Here is a 26,052-nt window from a genome sequence, read left to right as displayed (position 1 = left end):
TTTGTTACTTTCTGATAAAGACCCTGGTGGTAAATGCATTTATAATTAGAAGAATGTGTGTAAATGAAATCTGTGTCCCACAGAGGGAAGCTCCAGCCTCAGTCTCTCCATTTCTCTTGCACCCATTAAAAAAGGGTTTGTGTCAAACCGTTGCCTTTTCTGTACAAAGAAACAATGCTGTAGGTTTTATAAAATGTCTATTTGTTGCACTTACATCATCTTAACATCAGTTAATAGCAATGACAAATAACAAGAGTCATTAAGTCAAATTAAGTAGAAGAAATGCAGTCAGAACCAAGAATGAAACAAATAGGCTTTTAGTAGTTGGAAAATGAAAAAACAAACAACTATTCAAGTAGAGATAGAATTTCCAGGAGGATTTTCCCAATTTTTAGCAATGACATTGAAGCAAGGTCTATTTTTCTGTGCTGCTATGATTCAATTAATTAGGAAATTTCATCCACACATTAGAAAGTGATCTCTTATCTGGTCATAGGGACTGGTCCAGGTCTTTAGCCAATGAGACTCAGGAGTATAAAGGATGACATTGCTATATTATGGGGATGATTTCCAACACCTAACAGCTAGTATATTGACTCACAGGGTAGCAGGCTCATTTAAGACCTCAGGGGCAGTTGTCCCTGCCCTTTTGCGATCATCACAGGCGCAGAAAAGGGTCCCATGCTCAGAGTTATGAGCCATGGTCGACTGAGGAACCAGGGAATTTTCAGTGATGATGGCAGAACAGCAAGAGCCTGAAGGGACAATGCTACTTACAGGTGGAGGGTGTTTCTTTTAAGCACACTTAAGGAAGGCAATGAGAAAACAGCTCATATACTCTTTTCCCTAATCACATTGCTCATTACTCAGTGAGGTTGAAAATGGGAGGCTCTTATAAGCAAATCAAGAGGAAAGCACGAGGCATGGAGGAATGTGCAGAGACCTGGCTTTGGACAGATCACCACCACATATTGACTCAATGAGTTACCGTTCAACGAAATCAACAGCATTATCAAGTTAGAATAACTTGCCAACAAAAATATTCAAGTTATAGAGGCGGATAGACATGACAGGCAGAATTTAATGTTGCCCCCAAAGACATGTTTGGAGTTGAGGGGGCCGTGTGATCGGGTGCAAAGGTGTTGGGTGGAAATCCCACTGCCTTCCCAGCCTCCTTTCGATTTAGTCCAAGATACAAAGTCTTGAAGATGGCCACTTAAGGGCCTCACACTGCTGTTGGTATTTAACTAGCAGCCAGTGGAGACCACCCCATGCAGGACTACCACCAGGAATACCTGGCTCGTAAGCTTGGAGCCTGACAACGGCGGTTCCCTCCTTGCTGGGCATTCCATATCTGATGGAGGCACCCACCCCCCCGCCAACCCGACCCCCCTCACCCAACCTTCAAATCTCTCGACATGGCCTCCTTATCTGGCCCCAGCCAACCCGCTCCAATCACCTTATTTCTGGGGCTGCATTACCATTCTCCTGTGACCATTAAGTTCCACCCGATGTATAGAAGGACCATTCAACTCATCATATTCACCCAGAAATACCTGACACTCCCGACCATTGCAAGATCTGTTTCCAAAATTATTCAGAGATCTTTCCTTCACTGCGCCTCCTGAAAGTGCATTCATCACTCTTTATGCAAAGAAAAGTGAGAGTGTTGTTCCTGGATTTGCTTTTTACTTGATTGAACCTCCATCCACTTTCCTGTTACATAATAACTCTGTCCTAATTGCTAAATCCTGCACCTTGTAAATCCTTGAAAAAGAGTGTTTTATGCTTCTATGGTACAGGGTATTGCACCATAACATAATTTGCAGTGACAGCTTCTGTCTTCTGTATTGTGATTTTCATTTTAAAATAATGCTTGTCACTGCATTAATGTAATAAGCAATTTTAAGGAATGATCCTCAAAGCCAATTTGGATATTCTATAGTTGTGTTGCTTTGGCTCCAAAAATCCAAAAGAATTACATGGGCTGCTGTTATCCTGGGCTGGTCTTCTCCACAATCTTAAACTCCATCCCACACCCACGTACCATCTGCCCCCAACCAACCCCCACTTCACCAATCCACACCTTACCCGTCTCCCAGCCTCTGGGTCGCTCGTTACTAGGCTGGCCCAGAAACTGATGAAGTGTATGGATCAGTAATGGTTTGAAATCTGGCACATATGTTAATAAGACCTGACCCTTCCCACCGCAGGTCCACCAGCCGGTGGGACTGACGGGGAAAATCCATCCTGTAATACCTATTTCAGGAAGACCTAAAAGAAGATTTTATATACATGTTCTCCAGATGTAGATGGTCATGCACTGGGACACATACTAGAAATTGGAGGCATTGAGGCCAGTAGGGTCTACACTATTTTCCATTCAGTGTAAGGTCACTATCAATGTTTGCGTTCAGCTATTCCAACGCTAAGCTAGGCTGGCAATACTTATGCAAGGTGCTGGGAGGTATTTGCCTGGTTGGGCATTTTGTTCCAGGCTGATTGAAAGGGAGGAGGAAAATATGAAAATGTTTCCTCAAAGTACGAATGATAACTCTTATGTTGCAATATACTGTGCGAACCATTATTGAAGAGAAACACATAACTCTGTTTCAAAGACTGAGTAAAGGGTCAAGGGATAGAGCATGATTTCAATAGTCCAAAGCTTGTGGAAAAGTTCCAGCTTTACCCTCCACTCTTAATGCAATTATACATTATAATGTGCAGGGTACAGCATTGAAATGATTCCATCAGCTTTGAGTGCCTGGCCACCTCCCGAGCTTTTGTCTACTCCCTTCTTCTTAAAGTGCATGGCATTGGGGGTAGTGTATTGAGATGGATAGAAAACTGGTTGGCAGACAGAAAACAAAGAGTAGGAATAAATGGGTCTTTTTTCTGAATGGCAGGCAGTGACTAGTGAGGTACCGCAGGGAGCAGTGCTAGGACCTCTGCTATTCACAATATATATTAATGATTTAGATGAGGGAACTAAATGTAATATCTCCAAATTTGCAGATGAGACAAAGTTGGGTGGGAGGGTGAGCTGTGAGGAGGATGCGGAGATGCTTCAGTGTGATTTGGACAAGCTGAGTGATTGGGCAAATGCATGGCAGATGCAGTATAATGTGGATAAACGTGAGGTTATCCACTTTGGAAGCAAAAACAGGAAGGCAGAATATTACCTGAATGGCTATAAATTGAGAGAGGGGAATGTGCAACGAGACCTGGGTGTCCTCATATACCAGTCACTGAAGGTAAGCATGCAGGTGCAGCAGGCAGTAAAGAAGGCAAATGGTGTGTTGGCCTTCATAGCCAGAGGATTCGCGTGCAGGAACAAGGATGTCTTGTTGCAATTGTACAGGGCCTTGGTGAGACCAAACCTGGAATATCATGTGTAGTTTTGGTCTCCTTATCTGAGGAGGGATGTTCTTGCCATAGAAGGAGTGCAGCGAAGGTTTACCAGACTGATTCCTGAGATGGCAGGACTGACACATGAGGAGAGATTGAGTCGGTTAGGATTATATTCGCTGGAGTTCAGAAGAATGAGGGGGGGATCTTATAGAAACTTATAAAATGCTAACAGGGCTAGACAGGGTAGATGTTCCTGATGGTGGGGGAGTCCAGAGCCAGGGGTCACAGTCTGAGGATACGGGGTAGACCATTTAGGATTGAGATGAGGAGAAATTTCTTCACCCAGAGAGTGGTGAGCCTGTGGAATTCGCTATCACAGAAAGTAGTTCAGGCCAAAACATTGTATATTTTCAAGAAGGTGTTAGATACAGTTCTTGGGGTGAAAGGGATCAAAGGATATGGGGAGAAAGCGGGAGCAGGCTATTGAGTTGGATGGTCAGCCATGATCATAATGAATGGCAGAGCAGGCTCGAAGAGCCGAATGGCCTAAACCTGCTCCTATTTTCTGTGTTTCTATGTTTCTCTTATAAACTATGTTGTTCTTCAAGCAAATAAGCATATGCAAGCTTAGGCTGTACAATCTGTGACATAAAGCTGCCCATAGCCCAGTGCATTGTGGCTGGCATTAAATAATCATGTATTGAGTAGCTAAGTTGGCCTTGTTGGGGGGAATTTTGAAAAAAAAAAATGGGATAGATTTCGAACAGATCCAGCAACTCAAGGCTGGGCATCCATGATGCGCTGTGGGACCATCAGCAGCAGAATTGTATTCCAACAAAATCTGTAACCTCATGGCCAGTTGGAACTTTTCCACAAGCTTAGGACTATTAATCTGTAACCTCATGGCCTGGCACTTCCCCCACTCTAACATTACCATCAAGCCAAGGGATCAACACTAGTTCAATGAAAAGTCCAGGAGGGGATGCCAAGAGCAGCACCAGGCATAACTAAAAATGAGGTGTCAACCTGGTGAAGCTATAACACAGCACTACTTGCATGCCAAACAGCATAAGCAGCAAGTGCTAGACAGAGTTAAGCGATCCCACAACCAACAGGTCAGATCTAAGCTCTGCAGTCCTGCCACATTCAGTCGTGAATGGTGGAGGGCAATTAAACAACACACTGGAGGAGGAGGCTCCACAAATATCCATCCTCAATGATGGAGAAGCCCAGCATATCAGTACAAAAGATAAGACTGAAGTACTTACAACAATCTTCAGCCGGAAGTGCTGAGTGGATGATCTACCTCGGCCTCCTCTGCAGGTGGCCATCATCACAGATGTCAGTCTTCAGCCAATTCGATTCATTCCACATGATATCAAGAAACAGCTGAAGGCATTGGACACTGCAAAGGCTATGGGCCCTGACAGAATTCTGGCAATAGTACTGAAGACTTGTGCTCCAGAATTTGCTGCGCTCCTAGCCAAGTTATTCCAGTACAACACTGGCATCTACCCGGCTATGTGGAAAATTGCCCAGGTATGTCCTGTACACAAAAAGCAGGACAAATCCAACCTGGTCGATTAAAGCCCCATTAGCCTACTTTCAACCATCAGTAATAGAAGGAGTCATCAACAGTGCTATCAAGTGGCACTTGCTGAGCAATAACCTGCTCACTGACGCCCAGTTTGGCTTCTGCCAGAGTCACTCAGCTCCTGACCTCATTACAGGTTCAAACATGGACAAAAGAGCTGAACTCCCAAGGTGAGGAGAGAGTGAGTGCCCTTGACGTCAAGGCTGCATTTGACTGAGTGCAGCATCAAGGAGCCCTAGCAAAACTGGAGTCAAAGGGAATCAGTGGGAAAACTCTCCACTGGTTAGAGTTATACCTAGCACAAAGGAAGATGGTTGTGGTTGTTGGAAGTCAGCCATCTTAGCTCCAGGACATCACTGCAGGAGTTCCTCAGGGTAGTGTCCTAGGCCCAAACATCTTCAGCTGCTTCAGTAAAGACCTTCCTTCCATCATAAGGTCAGAAGTGAAGATGTGATTGTGATAACTGCACAATGTTTAGCACCATTCGCAATTCCTCAGATACTGAAGCAGTCCATGTCCAAATGCAACAAGGCCTGGACAATATCCAGGCTTGGGCTGACAAGTGGCAAGTAACATTTGCATCACACAAGAGTCAGGCAATGACCATCTCCCACAAGAAAGAATCCAGCCATCATTTCTTGATGTTCAATGGCATTACCATCACTGAATCCACCACTATCGACATCCTGGGGTTACCACTGACCAGAAATTGAATTGGACTAGCCATATAAATACTGTGGCTACAAGGGCAGATCAGAGGCTAGGAATTGTGCAATGAGTAACTCACCTCCTGACCCCCCAAAGCCTGTTCACCATCTACAAGGCACAAGTCAGGAGTGTGGCCATCCACTTGCCTGGATGAGTGCAGTTCTCACAACACTCAAGAAACTTGACACCGTCCATGACGAAGCAGCCCGCTTGAAGGTTTGTGGATGTGGTGCCATTCACTCTCTCCACCACTGACACACAGTAGCAGCAGTGTGTACCATTTACAAGATGCACTGCAGGAATTCACCAAGTCTCCTTCAACAGCACCTTCCAAGCCCATGATCACTACCATCTAGGAGTACAAGGGAAGTAGATAGCTGGGAACACCACCACCTGCAAGTTCCCCTCCAAGTTACTCACTATCCTGACTTGGAAATATATCGCCGTTCCTTCACTGTTGCTGGGTCAAAATCCTGGAACTGCCTTCTTAACAGCACTGTGGGTGTACCTACACCACATGGACTACAACGATTCAAGAAGGCAGCTCACCACCACCTTCTCAAGGGCAACTCGGGATGGGCAATAAATGCTGGCCCAGCCAGTGAAGCCCACATCCCGTGAATGAATAAAAGAAAGGTGCAGGTGAGGGATTAAATGTGTCTAAACGTCAGTTCATCTGGCAGGCAAATCCAACAGCCCAACTTTCGGGTTTAACTCAACAACTTTGGCTGCATAAGCATAACTCCTTTCACAGAGGCAAGTTAGTAACTTGAATATTTAACTAAGTGTATTCCAATGATATTTTAGCCAGCATTTAAATTTGACAGTGCATCCATGGACTTCCTGAAGCTCACAACTGAAAGCATGCCAAGAAGAGAATGGCAATTCATTGGGTTCACTCAAAGTCAAGCAAATACAGCAATAAATATTCGGTGCTCACAACTACTTTCTTACCTCCCGCTGGGAGAAGATTTGTTCAGGGCACTTGTAGTGTTAGGCTCATTCCTGCACTTCGGAGATATTGAGTCTCAACATCAGGATGAGAGGTGCCTTGGCTGCCTTAGATTAGAGACTCAGACAAGAAGCAGGTTAACGATCATCAACAGTAACAGCCAGCTGTGGACAGACCTGCAGGTGGTCCACAGACCCCAGTGTAGCACCAGATGCTTGCATTCCTGCCCCAGATGTCAGGAAATCCTTTAAAGCTAATAAGGTTTAGTGAGTCACTGCTGGACACATGTAGCAATCTCATCCAATGCGCAGTCTCTCTTCCCCCACCTCCAATTCTAGTCACAAAACAATCCGATAACCATCCACCTGTGCACATCCCCCATTGGTCTCATCAATTCATGTGTTCCCATTCATCAACAAGGAACTGAAGAGATGAATTGCCACCTAGCAACCAAGAATGAACAACATGCGAAAGTGACGCAAAGTAAAAAAGAAAATTGTGATACTACTAAAGAACAGAATCTTACCAACACAACATTTTCCAATATAGCCATGCACAACTTAAGAGCGCTCCCTTCCTTTTTTCTACTGCTCTTGTGGCTTCAGTACATCTAGAATTTCTGCTCACAACTAGAGTTTTCTGCTCTGGCTGCTGAATTATTCTTGGCCCAGGAATTATGGGTTTTGGAGACCAGGGGGCAGAGGGAGGCTGCCCAATCAAAGACCATTGCAGTTGTACCTGGGCAGCAGCAGATTTGGCCATTAGTCCAGAGGCAGCATGTAAGGTACTAACTGAGAGGAGGGTAGTAAAGACTGAGAGAAAATAGAATAGAATTCCAACCTCCATGGCCCCTTTTGCCATCATTCCTCTCATGGTCAGCCACACTTCATTCCTATTACACTGCTGGAGAGCGGTTTGCTGCAGGTCATTGATGTGCTGCAAAGCCAAGGTGACTGTGTCTGTTGATAAGGTCCAATAGCTGTTTGGCAATAAAGATTGAAACCAGCTTCTTCAGAGTTTTATTTTTAGTGCATAAAACTACCGATCAACTTGTCTCACCAGTTACACCTCTTATACAACCAAATGAGTACTTAGGTTAACTAACAATTAGCAATTGAACTCCTTTAACTGTTCCTAACAGATTTCCCACTTCTTAAAAGGAAGCAATCCTTAAATTTATATAATCGCAAAAAAAATCGAACATCAATATATATTTTTCCAATCAATAAATTCACCTTTTTCCTCAAAAGTAAAGTAACGAGAACACATGTTCTCCCACACAAAAGGAGTTTTTTTTTTCTTCTTAAAGGAAAAGAAATCCCTCTTTACTGGATCTCTAATAACTTTTCGGAGCTCACTCCTCTTTTAGTGAAGCAGTCAGATAATTTGTCGCTGCTATTAATCCATTTGATCTTGGCAATCTCCTTATTCTCGAACAATAACATGAACATTTTCCCAAAGTGACTTATTGTCTGGAAGACATTCAATAGGTACTGTTCCTGAATACCCTTTTCCATTCAAAATTTCTGCTAGTATCTTTGACATAAAGGATACCATATCTACCGCTACATAATTTTACAACTCTTTTTAGACCCCTTTGCCAAAGGGCAGCATTTGCTTTCCTCCACCCCACCATGAGAAATACCATAAATCCTCCTGCACTAGAAAATCCATCACATAGATTTGCATCACTGAACTCAGTTTCATTTTTCTAAACTCACACAAAGACGGGAGTTTTGAAACACACTGTTCCATTTTTAATTTTGTCAAATATTTTGTTTGCCTGAATGATTTCTTCAAACTTGGGATTGTTCGTTTTAATGCTCAATTCCAAAATGTCAAAAATGCCATCCAGCTTCATTGTTTGCCTAGCCAACTGAGTTGCCTGATCAGATTTCAGAGTTCCTCTTTTTTCCATTTCAGAAGCCGTTGCATCTTTCTGGGAGGCCCGACCAAAACTAATTGCAATGGGATTGACGTTCTCTAAATAGGATTGTTGATGTAAAAGGACATGTGATCCTCCTGCCTAATTTCCAATCCAATGTATTTAAACGCACCAGAAACCTGACTTCCAATTTTAAACTCCATTCTGAGCCCATTAGTAACAACCGTTTCAAATTTGCTACAACACCCCACAAAAAAATCATCTTCATGCATCATAAAGATGCCTGCAAGTTTCCCTCCATGATGTCAATAAAACATTGCTTGGTCTGCTTCCAACTGAGAACAGCCCAACTTTAACACAATTGACCTCACTGAGAAACACCAAACTACGGGGGTGTCATTTAAACCGTATACACGTTTATATAGCTTCCAGAGAGTCCCTTCTGTGTTTGGCACCTCTTCCAGTGGACAGAGAACAACTGCCCCTTGAAGTTGATGTCCCTGCAAAAAGGCTGCTTTAACATCAATGGAATAACAGTCCCAAGCATTTGTAGCAAATAAAGCCAAAAAGATCTCCAGCATAACTTTTCCTGCCGTAGGTGAATCTGCTCATATATCCCAGTCACTCAATTTTTTTTTCAAGCCCTTGTGCTACTAGCCTGACTTTAGTTTTATAAGTTCCATCAGGAAGCAGCTTTTCCGTGCACATCCATCTATGAGGCAGAGCTGGTTGTCCCCTATCTGGCTCCTCTGTGTATACCCTAAATTCTCTCCATCTATGCAGTTCTTGCTGTTTAACATCCTTTATTAACTTACCATCTAATTTGTATGAAGCTAATAAGATTTCTCGATCACATGGGCTTCTGCTCCTTGCAGCATTACCAGTCTGTGCCATATTCCTTGACCTTGTTAAACTATGCCCTCTATCATACACCAGAAGGCTACTGTCTCTCCCTTTCTCATGTATAGATGTTCCTTCAACAGTTTGCAATCTCTTCCTAGAGGCACGTTCATTCTCAGACCCACTGTCTGAACTGATTCTGCATTCCTGTGCCTTCCATTTTTGTACCTCGTATTCCCAATCCATTGGCCTAACCTCCTGTCATTTATCTCGTACACTTAACCAGTTTTTATATTTTCCAGTGGCCTTCCCTGCTCTACCTACAATTATCCCGCCATTGACTGGTCCCCTCTGGCAAGTATGTAATTTTAGTGCCAGCTTTCGGCAGTTGTCCTCTGGGACAAATCGCCTCATCTTATCCAAATTACTGTTGCCATTTTCAGATACCCTGTCAACCTCAGTCACCTGGTCCTCACAATCATGCAATATATGGGTATGACAAGTATATGGTTCCTTGTCCCTTCTTACAATACTTTCTGAACCTGCAAACTTGTAGTCCGCGCCAACTAACCTTGATGAGTGTATCTGAATAGTCTGGTTCCCCTATTGGAAAATGACTGTTGTATCATCTTTACCTATCATCTTTCTGGGCCTTTTAACTCATTAAGTCCTTCTCTTTTATAGTATACCATGTCTCCCTGATTGAAAATTGTTTCCGTTAATCGTACATTGTGTCTTAGAGCTCGCTGACTTCTGAAGCTTTGGGTTTAAGGAACGCTCTACCTACATGTATTGCATTTAAATGGTCAGAGAAAGCTAGAGCTAATTGTAGTTCCCTCCCGAGCTTGGGATGGTCACTCAGGACTAAAGGAATTTTTGGGTTTCTACTAAAAATTAACTGGTATGGACTATAGTCCCCCAAACCATCTGCAGTGAATTCTTGGCATGGCCATGCTAGAATTGATGGTCTATCTGCCAATATTTTACGAAGCAACTCATCTATAACTGCGTGATTCCTTTCATGCACTCTGTTACTAAAGGGGCTTTCAGCTGTGGTATCCCTAACCACAATATTCCTGTTTTTGCACATATCCTGAAACTCATAGTTAGCAAATTCCCCCCATTATCAGTGAGGAATTTCGCTGTTGGTTCCAATCTGATCTCTATCCACTACTCCTTTACCTAATCCACAATCATTTTCTTTTTTTTTTACTGTATATGATTGTCGACTGGCTAAACCTTGTTGCCAAATCCACAAAATGTAAAATAAAAATGCTCTTCTTCTTTATCCCACATCCTTAAAATCCATCGCCACAACTTCACTGAAATCCCTCGCTAACGGTAGACTCACGACCAGGCGTGACAGCGTCCTTCAGTATTTCTTACATATATCACATCAATCGCATATCTCTTATTCCTGCATCCCTTAGCAAAATTTTTAATCTTTATGAAGGGTGGGCAAACTACCAATGCAATTTTAACACAATTAGCTTTTTGTCACTTAAATTCCTATCCCCTGACGCTAATAACACTTCTTTAATCTCCTTAATAGAAAAGTTAGGCTTCATAAGCAATACAGTCGTGTCCAGATTGCGTAAATTGCAAATCCACAGGTTTTCCAAATACAATGGCCTTGCTGTTCTCCATGTCCAACTTCATTTGTGCGTTCTTCATCGATGGCCTGCTGAACAGTAAAGTTATTTCGCTAGACACTACATCCATGCGGATGAAACGATTGACTCCAGCTATCTTACAGGGAATCACTACTCTTATTAAAGATTTTAGGGATTTATCATCTCTAAATATACAACTGGTGGAACTCAAATTCTTTAACCTTATTCTGATCCTTGTCATTTAAGGAGTCCAGGTAGCATTTTAACCAGTCTATACCACAGACTATGGACATGCAGCCACTATCTAGCAGCACACAGTTGAAGGGCTCTGCAACCAAGGCATTTATCACCGGTCTGAAACTAACACAATGCCTTCTCTTCCTTTTCTCAGTCTTCTGTCTCATGTTTAATTTTGAACACCTCATTATATCATTTAGGACAGTTCACTGCATAATGGTATTTTGAATCACATCTAAAACACCGATTGACCACACCCTGGGCATTTCTGGTGTTCATTCTTTTGTTGCAATTCCCCAATTCTTTTCTCCCGTCATAACTGTCAAAGGTGTTTGTCCTCATTGTTTTTGTTACAAAGCTCCTTTCATACTGATGCCAGCGTCCTGTTTCTAAACAATCTCGCATTCCCATTAACATTGTATTCTCCATTTTCTGCCTTACTAGCAAATGGCTCATTTGCTCCATGAATGCTGCCAGGGAGGAATGTTTCCCAAGGAATTTTTTTCAGAGCTTCTGACATCTGTTCTAGCAGTGTGTGTCCTTCTGCAAATTTAACTCCCATCAGAACTAGAAGCCTGTCCATATTTGCTACTCTGGCACAGTCCAGTAACTTAAATGCCAGAAACGAAAACAGAAAATGCTGGAAAAACTCAACAGGTCTAACAACATTTGTGGAGAAAAAAAAAGCAGGGTTAACGTTTCGAGTCCTTATGACTCTTCTTCAGCCCTGTTTATTTTCTCCACAGATGCTGCTAGACTTGCTGAGTTTTTCCAACGTTTTCTGCTCTTGTTTCAGATTTCGAGCATCCACAGTATTTAGCTTTTATCTGGGTACTTTGGTTGTTTAGCAATTGCATTCCTTTAACTGTTTCCTTCCCCAGCATCTGCCATTCTACTTAAGGCGCCAGACATGTTGGCATCCAGAATCTGAATGGCCATAATCAAGGCCTGCTTGGACTTACTTGTCATGATTGATATTCCATGGGGTTGCCCAATCTATCCATGCAAGAAGTCATCATCACAATTCCCTGCAGCATCCTTGAGCTGGACCCCTTCATTCCTTCTGTAACCAAGGGCAGAATTTAGCCCTTGTCGGGCGGGCTCGGCGGAGAGGGGCGGGAAGCTGACCGCTGCCCGCGGTTGAGGCTGGAAGGCCAATTAAGGCCCACCCAGCATGAAACGGGAGCGGCAGTGCTCAGCACTGCCTGTGCGGGTGGGGCATTGGGGAGGGGGGAGGAGGCCCAGTGGGGTGAGCGCAAACTTCACGCATGCGTGCGGGCGCACGCTTGATAATCTCCCTGAGGCACAGAGTTGCCTGCCTCAGGGAGATGAAGAGTTTAAAAAAAAATAAAGAAATGAAATATGTTATAAAACCTATCCCCTCATGTGACTCTGTCACATGAGCAGGGGCATGTTATTAATTAAATTCTCAAATTTTAATTTCATTTTTACTTGCTTTTGGAAACCTCGTCCTGCCCATGGATGAGGTTTCCTAAAAAGTGCAAAGGCCACTTGGCCTTTTTGCCTGCCTGCCAACTGTAAGGTTGGACGGGCAGCAAAAAAATGTTTTTAATTACCTTGTTAATGGCCTTAATAGGCCTTTTAATTGTCGGCGGGCGCACTGCCGACTCCGGCACGCGCCCAGCAACCGAAATATTGCGTGACTGTGCGCTGACACCGAGATGCTCGCCCAACATCAAGGCGCGTCACTTTACACTTGAGCAGGTCAGTTTGTATGCCTGCCCATCGAGGCAAAGGTTTTGCCCCAAGTGTGCGTGGACGATCTGTCAGTTTGTCACAGATTTTCTACTGCCTCTTAATGATTATCCTTTTCACTGACAACCCTGTGTTACAGCATCTGTATCCAGTTGAGCAGAGCTCTGACACACACACATCCAGAGCGGTCCCTAACAACACTATCTGTGCTTGCTCAGTTGTAAAGTGTGAGTCATTAGGTGGAAACCCAACTAACTGCCTAACTGGACCAAACAAGGTGTAAGTATCTGAGCTGACACATGTTAAATGTAACCCTCTGACAATGCTCCTTCAGAAGGAATTAGTTCCTTTGAGTATTTGTCATCCATGAGGTACATGAACTGCTGCTGTACATGTACAGGCCCAGGCAGAGAGGTAAGATATCAGTTATTACTGGCAAGGTAGGCGAGCATCCTGATGTCAATGCATAGTCGTGTGATATTTCGGTCGCTGGTCGCTGCCAGAGTCAGCAGCGCATCTGCCGACAATTAAAAGGCCTATTATGGTTATTAAGAAGTAACAACATTACAAAACAACATTAACAACTTAGTATTATGAAGCTGATTATTTTTCATTTGTTATTGAAATTAAGTCAACATGACCGAGTATTGTATGACATGAGGGTCGATGATATTTAATTCTGTCACCAGCTAGCTGGAGGCTTCAATATCACCGTCCCAATGGTTAGGAACACTGAAAAGCCATTGCCCTCTCTACTGTTATCAACTGGGAAATCTCTGGAGAACCTCATCCATTTCTACGTGTTCTCTTGTCTCCTGCAATGGGAGAAAGAACAGGAGTTTGAGTGACGAATGACATGTTTTCAGCTGATGGATGTAGAGGCATCAAATTGCAAAAGGACAATGATGATTGGGAGAGATGGAGATGGGAATGTGAGGAATTGCATAGAAAGAGAAGTGAGTGCACTTCCAAGATAAATGAATGAGAGGTGTGATGTTTTGGATGTGAATGGCTGCTGTTATACATCCAATGTGATTATACATGATCTGAAGGTGTATGCTTAGCAGGGCACGGGGATGGGAGAAGTGAGGTTTGTAATGGTGATGGTAGTGATGTACAGTTGAATTTGTTACTGTTACACCCCTTTCCTAACCTGGCTAAGGAATTGAATCGTTTCCTGAACTGACTCGAGGAGTGTGACACCGTGTCCCTGCTGCAGACCTCCTCCACCACCTCCAGCCGCACATTCTTTGTTGTTGCAGTTTCTTCATCCCATTGTTGAGAAAAGATTTCTCTTACTTATTCCTTATTGCGCCCAGTTGTACATCAGCTAGTGCATTGCTAAATTAAGGCACAGTCTTTGACCAATCTGAATCGATGATTAAACTTTTCCCTGTCTTTGTTCAAACTCGTAATTCCTCCAAATTCCACCCTTGGATAGACTCTTTAAATATTCCAGTTAAGACTACGTCATGTGGGCTTTACTATTGGCTGCTGTTGTACATTCAACGCCAAATCCAGCGGCAATGTTATAATTAGGTGGTTGTGTTAACATGCCACAGACCAATGCGCTGAAAGGTTTTCCAGGTTTTTCACCTGATGTCGCACCCTAAACCTCATCCACCACCAGCCACCACTCCCCCCACTCCCTCCACAAACATTCCTCCAAGTTGTTATTCAGGCCATTTTGTTATCTTAAGATTCCTTTATTGACTAAAATTTAATTTAATTTCTTGATGATTTTACATTTTCCAGGCTACAGGGTGACCATGCCTGGTAAGCATTCAGTACCTAATTACTCTCACCGCAGAACTGGCAGGATATATTCCATTGTTGGTCATGACAGTTCACAATAAACAGATTTGCAGTTTATGATGGTGAATTTTGAGCATGCCTACTTGCAGTAGATACTTGTCATTGCAGCATGCACTATAGCTTTGTCTTAGCTAATTTTCTGAGGACAGCCAGGCCAATTTATAGTGCAGAGTTATTGAGAGGAATTTTCCAAGCGCACTAACGTCAGGCTTCACGGCGAGTGTGAGCAGATAATGTGGCGAGAAGGTCAAAAATCGGTTTCACAACGTCATGAAACCAGTTTGCAATTGTCCGCTCCGCCCGTCAATGGAGGGCTGCCTTTCCCACCGTCGTACAACTGAACATAAGTAACGTGCAGTCGGTGAGCTACATTTCACTTGGGACTTTGAAGCTTCTTTGCCTACCTTGCTTTGGGCAGCAGTCACGGTCATCAACGCCAAGCTTCACGGGCAGCACCACATCAACTTTAGAGGGCTCATGGACAGGTGCCGACTTACCAGACCAGCCATAAGGCAAGGGTGGCTTTTCAATGGCTGCCAGGCTAGGGTTTGCTTGGAAAAGGGGGAAAAGTGGCCTCAGGCGAGGGAAGAAGCTGTAAGGCTATAGTATTACTGGGAAAGAGGATAGCTGTGCAAGTGGCCTCAAGAGGGTGAGGGTTGAGGAGGCATTGTCCAGAGGTGATGAGGCTAGATGGAGATTTGAGGGTGTGTGAGAGAGAGTGAGTGGCAATACCCCTTGAGCTGGCAGTGAGGAGATGCCAGTGAATGTATGGTGGGCTTGTGAGTGTGTGAGTTTAGAGTGATGAGGTGGTTGCCCTAACCTGGCGCCAAGGGTGAGATCATTCATCCTCCTTCTGTGCTGGATGGTGAACCTCTTCTGTGCAGCTTTTACACTGACAACCATTGCCATCGCCTCCCAAGTTGGAGTGGTGACACTGGTGGGCCTCCTGTGGCCAGAGCGGATGTAGGGGACGGGCTCCAACGACGTCCAGAAGGCATCCCAAGGATGCGTCACTGAATTGGGGCACTGCAGTCTTTTTGTCTTTCGGGGCTATGTCTTCTGTACAGCAGTCCTGGGCTGGAAGCACTGAGAGGTGTAAGAATAGCTGCACTTTAAATAGGCCGCTCGGCATGAGGAAGCAGCGAGGTGACAACGTGGCAAGCGAATGAGAGCCCGCACACCACTGAAACAGTGCTTTTCCCAGGAATGCATGACTAATGAGGCGGCTTGGGACGATATGGCGTGAAAAGCCACCATTGAGGCTGGCGGGTAAAATGTTCTTTTTCCCACCCACTACCGCACTTAGTGCAAACCTGGGTTGAATCTGCCCAGTGTGTTTTGTGCACTACATTATTCCTGTCAACCTAACGTGAGTTCCTAAGCCTGGTGTGCAAGATGCTTATTCTTCTTGTTTTACAGCTCTACGGCCCCTCATATCGCAGATAAACATTGGTGCACAGTAATCAAAAGAGCTGTTGCAAACCTAGATAGCTGCATTTTCCAAAAGTATGACAGCATTGACCTATCGCTAATGCATTTCTGCAGTGCTTTGAAGCCTCTCTAATGCAATGATCAGTTACTCAACCTCGGAATTACATCTGACTTTCCTTTGGTCAATTTTTCTGTGCTTGGAAATACATGCCTTGCTCTTGCTAAAAGAAATCAAAGCAATATGAGTAGATAACTGGTAGGGCTTCACTTTCTCAAAAAGTTTTTGCAAAGTCATTGCAAATAATTCTTCCTAGCTACATGGGTTTAAAAAAAATGTACTAAAAATACCCTTACCTTGGAAGAGATCTTTGACGTTTAATGTGATTGTCCCCTCCCCTATAAAGATTGCCATTTTGGATCTCCATTCAAACCCACTGAGCTGGCATGGGCCATTGCATACATCAGCAAACAGTTTCATAGAAAATCCTGCAGATCAGCATATCGTCCCATTCTGGTTGTTAATGGCCAAGCTGGGAAACTTCAGAACCAGCCAAATACATAACAGATGCTACGCAATATGTTGCATACATTCTTCATGGCAAGTCCTCCTATTCACTTCCCAGTAGTATTCAGAATGTAAAAAAAAAATGAAGGCCTGAACAATTTTACTGGAAAAGGTTAAAGATGACTATTTCAATTTGACAGCTTACATCAACCCACTTTGTAAAAACTGAAGTTAGGTCTCGTTGACTTCTGTGGAGAGTTATCTCTCACTCCTGTGGGTCGTCAATAGAAATTAGAAATATTTCCAATCATAACCTTATAATATTTCAATTTCTGTGATCCATTGTACTGCTTGCCTAGCCGTATTTACAATTGTTTAACTATTGGGTATTTGCCTGTGGGATCAGTTAACTAAATAACACATATTGTTAAGATAATCTGCCAGGCTTATTGTAAAGATAGTGCCAAACATGACCAAGTTTGACCTTTCTGTCAAATATTTGTTTTTCAAAATTCAACAGTTTTTGAAAAATTGAACTCAATCCACTTTTTTAGATTTATAAAACACAAAATAAGGGTGTGTGATCAGAAGACTGATTTTTCACACACGCAAATACGCACAGATAAACATACTGGAATACATGAAGCTGTTTGTAAGATTATGGTTTCTTCTGTCTCCTTTTATGTCTCCCATCATCATGCATTGTTCTTACATCATTAACCAGTCACTAACAGGCATGGAAGAACAATCCAGCCTGTGCCTCCTCCTGACAACTGGGTACAGATGGAGAACATGCAATGCAGGGAAGCTTGAGCATGAGTTATACTGAGTGAGGTATGCATAACTTGGTGTGTCTCCAAGTTATCAAACTGAAACAAGTTAAGGGGAGAGTGGTGCACGTTGATGGTATAAAGAATTCTCTTTCAGATGGTTTCTCACCTTGGTGATTCACTATGCTCTCTCAGAAGATGGCCTGCACGTTTATAGGCCTCGCCAATGTTTTAGTGTCAGAGTGGTCCTGTAGATAACATACTCCCCAATCTTCCTTCTTTACTCCTTGTGCTCAGTAAAAAAAATGCAAGAAAATGATTTTTTAAATGCAGTGCAAGAGAGGATGCAGCTTGATTGTGTAAAATTCAGTGTACAGTTTGATTTTTTTTAAGATGTATGTAATTAGAATTAATAGCTCTTGAGAGATTAGGAGTAGGAACAAATGGGACTAAGGAAAATTACTGGAATTCTTCCTACAATGCAGTGTGCAATAATTCTACTCCAAAAAATATTTTCTTAACTGGTTTATCTTTGCTACAGTTGGCATAGATGAGCTTCAGTTTCAGATAAAGCAAGGCAATGCTTTTTATAAAATGGAATTAGTTATATATTATGACATTGCATTTTTACACTCTTCACCCGGCTTCCTAGCTCCAGGAACAAGAGCATAAGAGATAGGAGCAAGAGTAGACCCATATGGCCTGTCGAGCCAGCTCCACCATTCAATAATATCATGGCTGTGCTGGGGCTTCAACTCCATTTTCCCGCACAATTCCCATATCCCTTGATTGCCTGAGAGACCAAAAATCCATGTACTTCAGTCTTAAATGTACAGTGTACAATCCTCTGGGGTTGCTGGGGAGAAGTGTAGGTCATATTCCACTGCAGGGTATAGAATCTGAGCAATTCAATGTTCGGCTGAATGAATTCTTGAAAAGAAGTTAGGATATCTGAAATATCAATATTCAGCAGTATCCAGAAGCAGAAAACAAAATGAGCAATATTGATACAATCAATCAAATGTTGAGGCTCCATCAATTGGACATAAAGCCATTCTTTATAACCACATTTGCAATTGTCTTGTACAGAGCGCCTGAAGGAAACTTTATCCTATTATTAGTTATTCATTTAAACGCATCAGGGGAAACACTCTTCATGTCTTCTGGCTGTGCAGGAACCAAGAAGTTAGATCTTTTGGGTACTTGTTCAGTTTTTTTGCTGATCTCCTAATGCAACTGTAATTTGAAATTTGGTGATTTCCTGCTGTTATGACAAAATCTCAGTGCTCAGGTTACACCTTTGTGACACTTGATTCATTACGAGGATTCAGAGAATAGAATAAATAATGATGCTGGCAAAGGTATGGGATTATAAAATTCTCAAACTAATTTTATTGAACTATATTTTAAAATCACAAGGAAATAAATAGCACGCTGATAGCTGATGAACAGACAAATAACATCATACAGGACCTATCAGTGAAAAACAAAACTTACAAACTGATCTCTTTCAATTCAGTTGTGTTCTCATTTTATAATTACCTCACAGAAGTTGAATCCTCCTAATCCAAATTGTGTTTTACCTTTTAAACTACAGGACAAATAGCCACTTTCATTCAGCTCCTTGTCTTACTTTAAACTACAATATCAAAGATTTAAACATCCAATTGTCCGGAATAATATCCACAAAGCTGGATCTTCCACGCAGTCACCAGCCTTGCACTCCCAACTCGTTACTCTAACCCACAGGAAAACTGGCACTTCCCCTTCAGTTTTCTGCGTCAACTCAACCAGGAGACTAAAGGGTCATGCATTCCCTGAATGATACTCACAAGCTTTCTTCTTACCCAGCTCTAGCCCCTGTTCATACTTGGAGTGCTGATCAGATGCCCATGGGAAAAGACAACTTTTGACATATTGGCCAACATCTGGCTGTACAGCAAGGAAGAAAGGACAAGTATTCCTTTCTTATGCCCCTCTGTATATGTGTTCAAAAGATGTGGTGATCAGAGATTGATTGCTCCCTGTATGGTCAGCTCTGTGAGTAGTTAAAGGGTGATGTCACCCCTCAAGGACTCCCAATGTTTCAAAATCCCTTATTGACTATTACAAGACCCCCAAATATTCCAAAAATTTGATAAGCATCATCCAGGTGTGTCTTCACACAGCTTCGCGGTTTCTCATTCCCCTGACCACAATGATAACCATGGAATTAGAAGAAGTTTCAAAATTCCCTTAATGAGGTCCATCCTGTCAGTGACTTGATAATCATAGGTATTTGTACCATTGGCATACTTCCTGACCTCTTATAATTGCAGTCTTTTAGTCATTTTATTGCCTATAACCTGCCTTAAGAATGCAGCACACAGAGGACACAAACAGAATTCAGCATGAAATGTCTTAAGTGTTTGTTTGCACAGGTGATTTGACCATTACTATTTTCCACTCACTTAACCCTTATGTTCCCACAAAGATCAAGCTCACAAACTCAACAGTGGCCCATCTGGCTTAATGTATCATGCCTCATATACAATCTCATAGAATAACAGACATAGCTATAGTTATAATATGCAGCCACATATTAACCAGTTCCATCATCATTTCAGGTATTTCAGACTATATTATGCCGCTGCTTCCCCCATAATCTGGAGTGAGTATAATGAGAAATTTAATACATAAAAGAATGCTTCATGGGTCAGAGGTTTTTCAATTAATATTTTTATGTTTGCTTTTTAGTGGTTATTTACTGTTGTGTTTCAATTTTTGCTGTTATTATTGTTGTAATTGAAGCCTTTTTTCAAAAGCAAGGCAAAATATTAAAAGTCTCTATTGCAATACAAGCTCTCAGTTCATAAAATCAGAACGTATGGAAGGAGGCCATTCAGCCGGTCACATCTGTGCTGACTGTAGGAGGAGGTGTGATGTTTTGAAAAAGCAATCTAATTAGTCCTGTTAAAAACAAAAAACTGTGGATGCTGGAAATCCAAAACAAAAACAGAATTACCTGGAAAAACTCAGCAGGTCTGGCAGCATCGGCGGAGAAAAGTTGACGCTTCGATTCCTCATGACCCTTCAACAGAACTGAGTGAATATTAGGAGAGGGGTGAAATATAAGATGGTTTAAGGTAGTGGGGGGAGGGGCGGGGTGAGAGAAGTCGGGGGGAGTGGTGTGGTTGTACGGACAAGCGAGCAGTGATAGGAGCAGATAATCAAAAGATGTCACAGACAAAGGAACAAAGAGGTGTTGAAGGTGGTGAGTTTATCTAAACGAATGTGCTAATTAAGAATGGATGGCAGGGCACTCAAGGTACAGCTCTAGTGGGGGTGGGGTGGAAAGACTAGCAGGGCATACAAGATTTAAAAATAATAGAAATAGGTGGGAAAAGAAAAATCTACATAAATTATTGGAAAAAACAAAAGGAAGAGGGAAGAAACGGAAAGGGGGTGGGGATGGAGGAGGGAGTTCAAGATCTAAAGTTGTTGAATTCAATATTCAGTCCAGAAGGCTGTAAAGTGCCTAGTTGGAAGATGAGGCGCTGTTCCTCCAGTTTGCGTTGGGCTTCACTGGAACAATGCAGCAAGCCAAGGACAGACATGTGGGCAAGAGAGCAGGGTGGAGTGTTAAAATGGCAAGCGACAGGGAGGTTTGGGTCTTTCTTGCCGACAGACCGCAGGTATTCCGCAAAGCGGTCACCCAGTTTACGTTTGGTTTCTCCAATGCAGAGGAGACTGCATTGGGAGCAACGAATGCAGTAGACTAAGTTAGGGGAAATGCAAGTGAAATGCTACTTCACTTGAAAGGAGTATTTGGGCCTTTGGACGGTGAGGAGAGAGGAAGTGAAGGGGCAAAAGATGCAACACCTGCCCCTTCACTTCCTCTCTCCTCACCGTCCAAAGGCCCAAACGCTCCTTTCAAGTGAAGCAGCATTTCCCCTAACTTAGTCTACTGCATTCGTTACTCCCAATGCGGTCTCCTCTACATTGGAGAGACCAAACGTAAACTGGGTGACTGCTTTGCAGAACACCTGCGGTCTGTCCGCAAGAAAGACCCAAACCTCCCTGTCGCTTGCCATTTTAACACTCCACCCTGCTCTCTTGCCCACATGTCTGTCCTTGGCTTGCTGCATTGTTCCAGTGAAGCCCAACGCAAACTGGAGGAACAGCACCTCATCTTCCGACTAGGCACTTTACAGCCTTCTGGACTGAATATTGAATTCAACAACTTTAGATCTTGAACTCCCTCCTCCATCCCCACCCCCTTTCTGTTTCTTCCCTCTTCCTGGTGTTTTTTCCAATAATTTATATAGATTTTTCTTTTCCCACCTATTTCCATTCTTTTTAAATCTTGTATGCCCTGTTACTCTTTCCACCCCACCCCCACTAGAGCTGTACCTTGAGTGCCCTGCCATCCATTTTTAATTAGCACATTCGTTTAGATAAACTCACCACCATCAACACCTCTTTGTTCCTTTGTCTGTGACATCTTTTGATTATCTGCTCCTATCACTGCTTGCTTGTCCCTACAACCACACCACTCCCCCCACTTCTCTCCCCCCACCCCTCCTGCTCCCCCCCCCACCTTAAACCAGCTTACATTTCACCCCTTTCCTAATATTCACTCAGTTCTATTGAAGGGTCATGAGAACGCAAAACATCAACTCTTTTCTTCTCCGCTGATGCTGCCAGACCTGCTGAGTTTTTCCAGCTAATTCTGTAATTCGTCCTGTTCCCCTACACTTTGCTCACAGAACTGTCCTTCCCCATTGCTATCTAATGTATGGTACTGAGCTCTGCGATGGTTCGCAGGGCAAGTTAAAGTTAGTAGTGAGATTGGTTTCAGAGTTTCCCAACTGCAGTATTTATTTGCTGCATAGGTACAAGATTGAAAAAAAAGGTATGCCAGTGAAATTAGCAGGCACCAGAACCAGACTGTTCCCACCCACCAACTTTATCTGCAGGCTGAAGCACATTGTCTTGGCAAAGACTATGGAAATTGGCTTCAAAGGTTCCAGGTGTACATGGAACCTGTCGTACATCTATGCCATCTGCTGCAAGGACACTTCCAACTAGGGACAGTACTCAAGGTCACGGCAAGCATGAATGGTAGAAAATATGTTCCCAATGATCTGGCCTTCTGAGCACCGTGTCCACTGATATTCACTACTTTATCTCACCTGTCACAAATGCCCATCTATTCCCTCCGACCACACAATTATGCCCCTGTAAAAAATGGAAGTGGACATTGACTTAACAGTGATTGTAGTTCTGTATATTTGTGTTTTTCATCTGAAGCTTCTCCTTTGTAATATTAGGTGGAGAACATATCCCATTACCTAACCTAGTGCTCCTTTTAAATATCACTCCAGTGGGGAACAGAAGCAATTAGCTGATAGATATATTGAATGACTCCTGGAATGGAGATGCCTCTTTGATCTTCCTTCTGGCTCACAACATGGCCCTGGAACCATTGACATCACTTTGGTTGTTGTTGTCTGAGTTTCACTTGGGTCATTTGAATGGAGAAGCTGACTGCCCCCTTCAACAGTGTCATGACCCATCCTCCGGACACTCACTCAAAATGTCCTGTGGAGTATGTGGGAGGAGATTGTAGAGCTGCAATGAGGTCTTTGTAGATCCACGACAAGCTATTGTCTAGTTGATTCCCAGCATGGTAAATGCAAACGTATAATTGGAACACAAGGAAGGCATAAAATTAGGCTGATTCCTGGGTTGAAGGGGTTGTCTTATGAAAAAAGGCTGAGCAGGCTGTGCCTATATTATTGGAGTCTAGAAGAATGAGAGGTGATTTAATAGAAAGATATAAGATTCTGAGGGGGCTTGACAGAGTAGTTATTGAGAGGATTTTTCCTCTCATTGGGCAATCTAGAACCACAGGCCACAGTTTAAAAATAAGGGGTCTCCCATTTAAGATGGAGATGAAGAGAAATTTCTTCTCCGAGAGGGTTGTTAGGTGCTGGAATTCTGTATCTCACAGAGAAGTGGAGGCAGAGTTATTGAATATATTCAAGACTGAGTTAGACAGGAAGTCAAGGGTTATGGAGGCAGATAAGAATGTGGAGTTAAAGCCACAATCAGATCAGCAAGGACCTTATTGAATGATGGAGCAAGCTCAATGGACCAAATGGCGTTCTCCTGCTCCTAGTTCTTATGATATCATGATCTTATAAATTGAATATTTTATATAAGACCAGCAAACTGCAGATGCCTTCTGTACAATCTCAGGTTCAATCTCATTTGCAAAGAACATATAAGTTTCAGAACTGTGGATCACAGGCAGCAGCCCACAGATAGGCCCTGGGGTGAAGCTGGGAAAGATGATCAGGAAAAGGATGCCTTTTAATTAATTATATTTCCTTTCACTCGTGGTTTTCTATCGAGTTAACTAACCATTATATCTTTTTTGGTATTTATGGCAATGATTTATTGGGCAAGCTTCAAACATGCAAACAATATGAGGCATATTTCCTCTTATAACACTTTGCTTAAAGGATCACCTGAGATCTTCCCACAAACAGGAAGGACCAGATATAGATCCCAAGCCTGCACATGACCTCAGTTCATCCACCAGAGCAGCTTTACCTGAGGCAGCCTGTGCATCCTCTACTCAATTAAAGATGGCAGGCGAATCCATGGAAGAAGGAGGCCCAATAAGGTGGCCTGCAGCAATATCCAGATGGCAGTCCCATTGAGAGAAGTGAGCACTGCTGGAGAAGAGGGAGGCGTAGAGAGACCTTCAAGATGAAGCTGCCCACAAAGGCCTCCCTCTTCAGTGAAGAAAAAGATGACAAAATACTGTCCGAGGCCCCAGGGTGGAGGGTTGATTCCTCCAGAAAACTGCCTGGATTCCGGTGAAAAGTGCAGCCCTCTGATGCCACCAATTAATTCAGCCACCTGTAGCACACCAGACTCTTGGAAAGAGGCTGCCTCCACAACATTGCCGGGCTCCCGACACAGCGTGGGCCCTGCATGATGCCAGAAAAGTTTCAGGGCTGGCAAAAAATGACCTTTAGTTGAAGCCTTAACTGGCTTCATTGCCTGCTTGCCTCCCTGCAGTGGGCTGCCATTTCCTGTGGCCACACAGCACTGGGAAAGTCACCCGGAGGTGGGAGAGCATCGGGAGCCATCTCAACTGGTTTCCCTCTACTTTCCTGGCCTCTCCTCATCCCAAAATATCTCCACAAAGCCAGGAAAATTCAGCTCATGTTCAGCTCTATTTGCTGTGCGCTTTCACCCAAGCACACCATTACACCCTTAAGTGTAATGCTAGCCTGTTGCACATGCCTCATCTTCCTGATCAGAGGACCTGTTAACAAGTTCACAATCTGCACTGAATCCTTTCAGCCCTTTTTCCCATGATGATCACAATGAAAAAGATCACCAATTCCAGCACTGCCCAATAACCATAATCACCCTTTACCTAGAGCAAAAACAAACTATGAAAACATAACACAACTAGCAGCACTTACAAATATTAAACTATTCATCCTCAGTGCCTATCCTGTAAGTGCTCTTGACAACTGTGATCTTTCTATAAAGTGTGACCCCAGTGGCAGCAGCTGGCGCAATGGATTGCTACTGAGAAATTGAAGCAGGTAGTTCAGATGTCCTCCTAGGACACCCTTGAGAGGCTGTGAGCCCCACCTCAGAGTGCACCAAGACAGCAACAGTCTGGGATGCCTGGCTGACAGAAAACTCAAAGGACAAATGGTGGCACAGCATGAATGCTACTATTTGGAGAGAGGCCAGTATGCTCTTGCTTCATGACTCCCACTCCACTACATCAGGTTGTCTGTTCCATCAGCCCAGTGATGTTCCAGAGGACAGATCTCTGGGCAGCTGGGGCACTCTGCAAGACCCTTTCAACCAAACAGCCCTGAGCCTCCACTTCAGAAATTTGCTGATCAGCTTTCAATAGAAGCTGCAATAACTATAGTGGAAGCTGCAACCTCAGTTATCAGATGGTGCATGACGTTAGACTGCACAGGTGGCTGGTTGGAAACAACTAGCCTCTCCATACGGGAAAGGATACATTCATAAGATCATAAGACGTAGGAGCAGAAGTAGGCCATTCGGCCCATTGAATCTGCTCCGCCATTCAATGAGATCATGGCTGATCTGATAATCCTCAAATCCACTTTCCTGCCTTTTCCCCATAACCCTTGATTCCCTTCCTGACTAAATATCTTTCTATCTCAGCCTTGAATATACTTAATGACCCAATCTCTACAGCCCTCTGCGGTAACAAATTCCACAGATATACTAACCTCTGAGAGAAGAAATCTCTCCTCATCTCTGTCATAAATGGGCACCCCCTTACTCCAATATTATGCCCTCTGGTACTAGACTCTCCCACAAGGGGAAACAACCTCTCAGCATCTACCCAGGCTTTGCATCAAGCCGCAAGCTGAATTAGGGGTGGCCTGCCCCAGTGCCAGACATAACCCATAGGGTAGAATTTTTACCTTGATGGGCGGGTGGGCCCCACCGGCTTGGCGGCGAGTGGGCAGCCGAACTCCGCCGCCGAAACGGGGCCTGCCACCATTTTGAGTGGGCCGGCCAATTAAGGCCCGCCCAGCGGCCTGCCCAACAGGAAGCGCTATGTTCTTCCTGTGCT

The sequence above is a fragment of the Carcharodon carcharias genome, chromosome 5 (assembly GCF_017639515.1).
Source record: "Carcharodon carcharias isolate sCarCar2 chromosome 5, sCarCar2.pri, whole genome shotgun sequence".
In the NCBI taxonomy this organism is placed as follows: Eukaryota; Metazoa; Chordata; class Chondrichthyes; order Lamniformes; family Lamnidae; genus Carcharodon; species Carcharodon carcharias.
The sequence above is the reverse complement of the archived record's forward strand: the minus strand, read 5'-3'. Positions refer to the sequence as shown.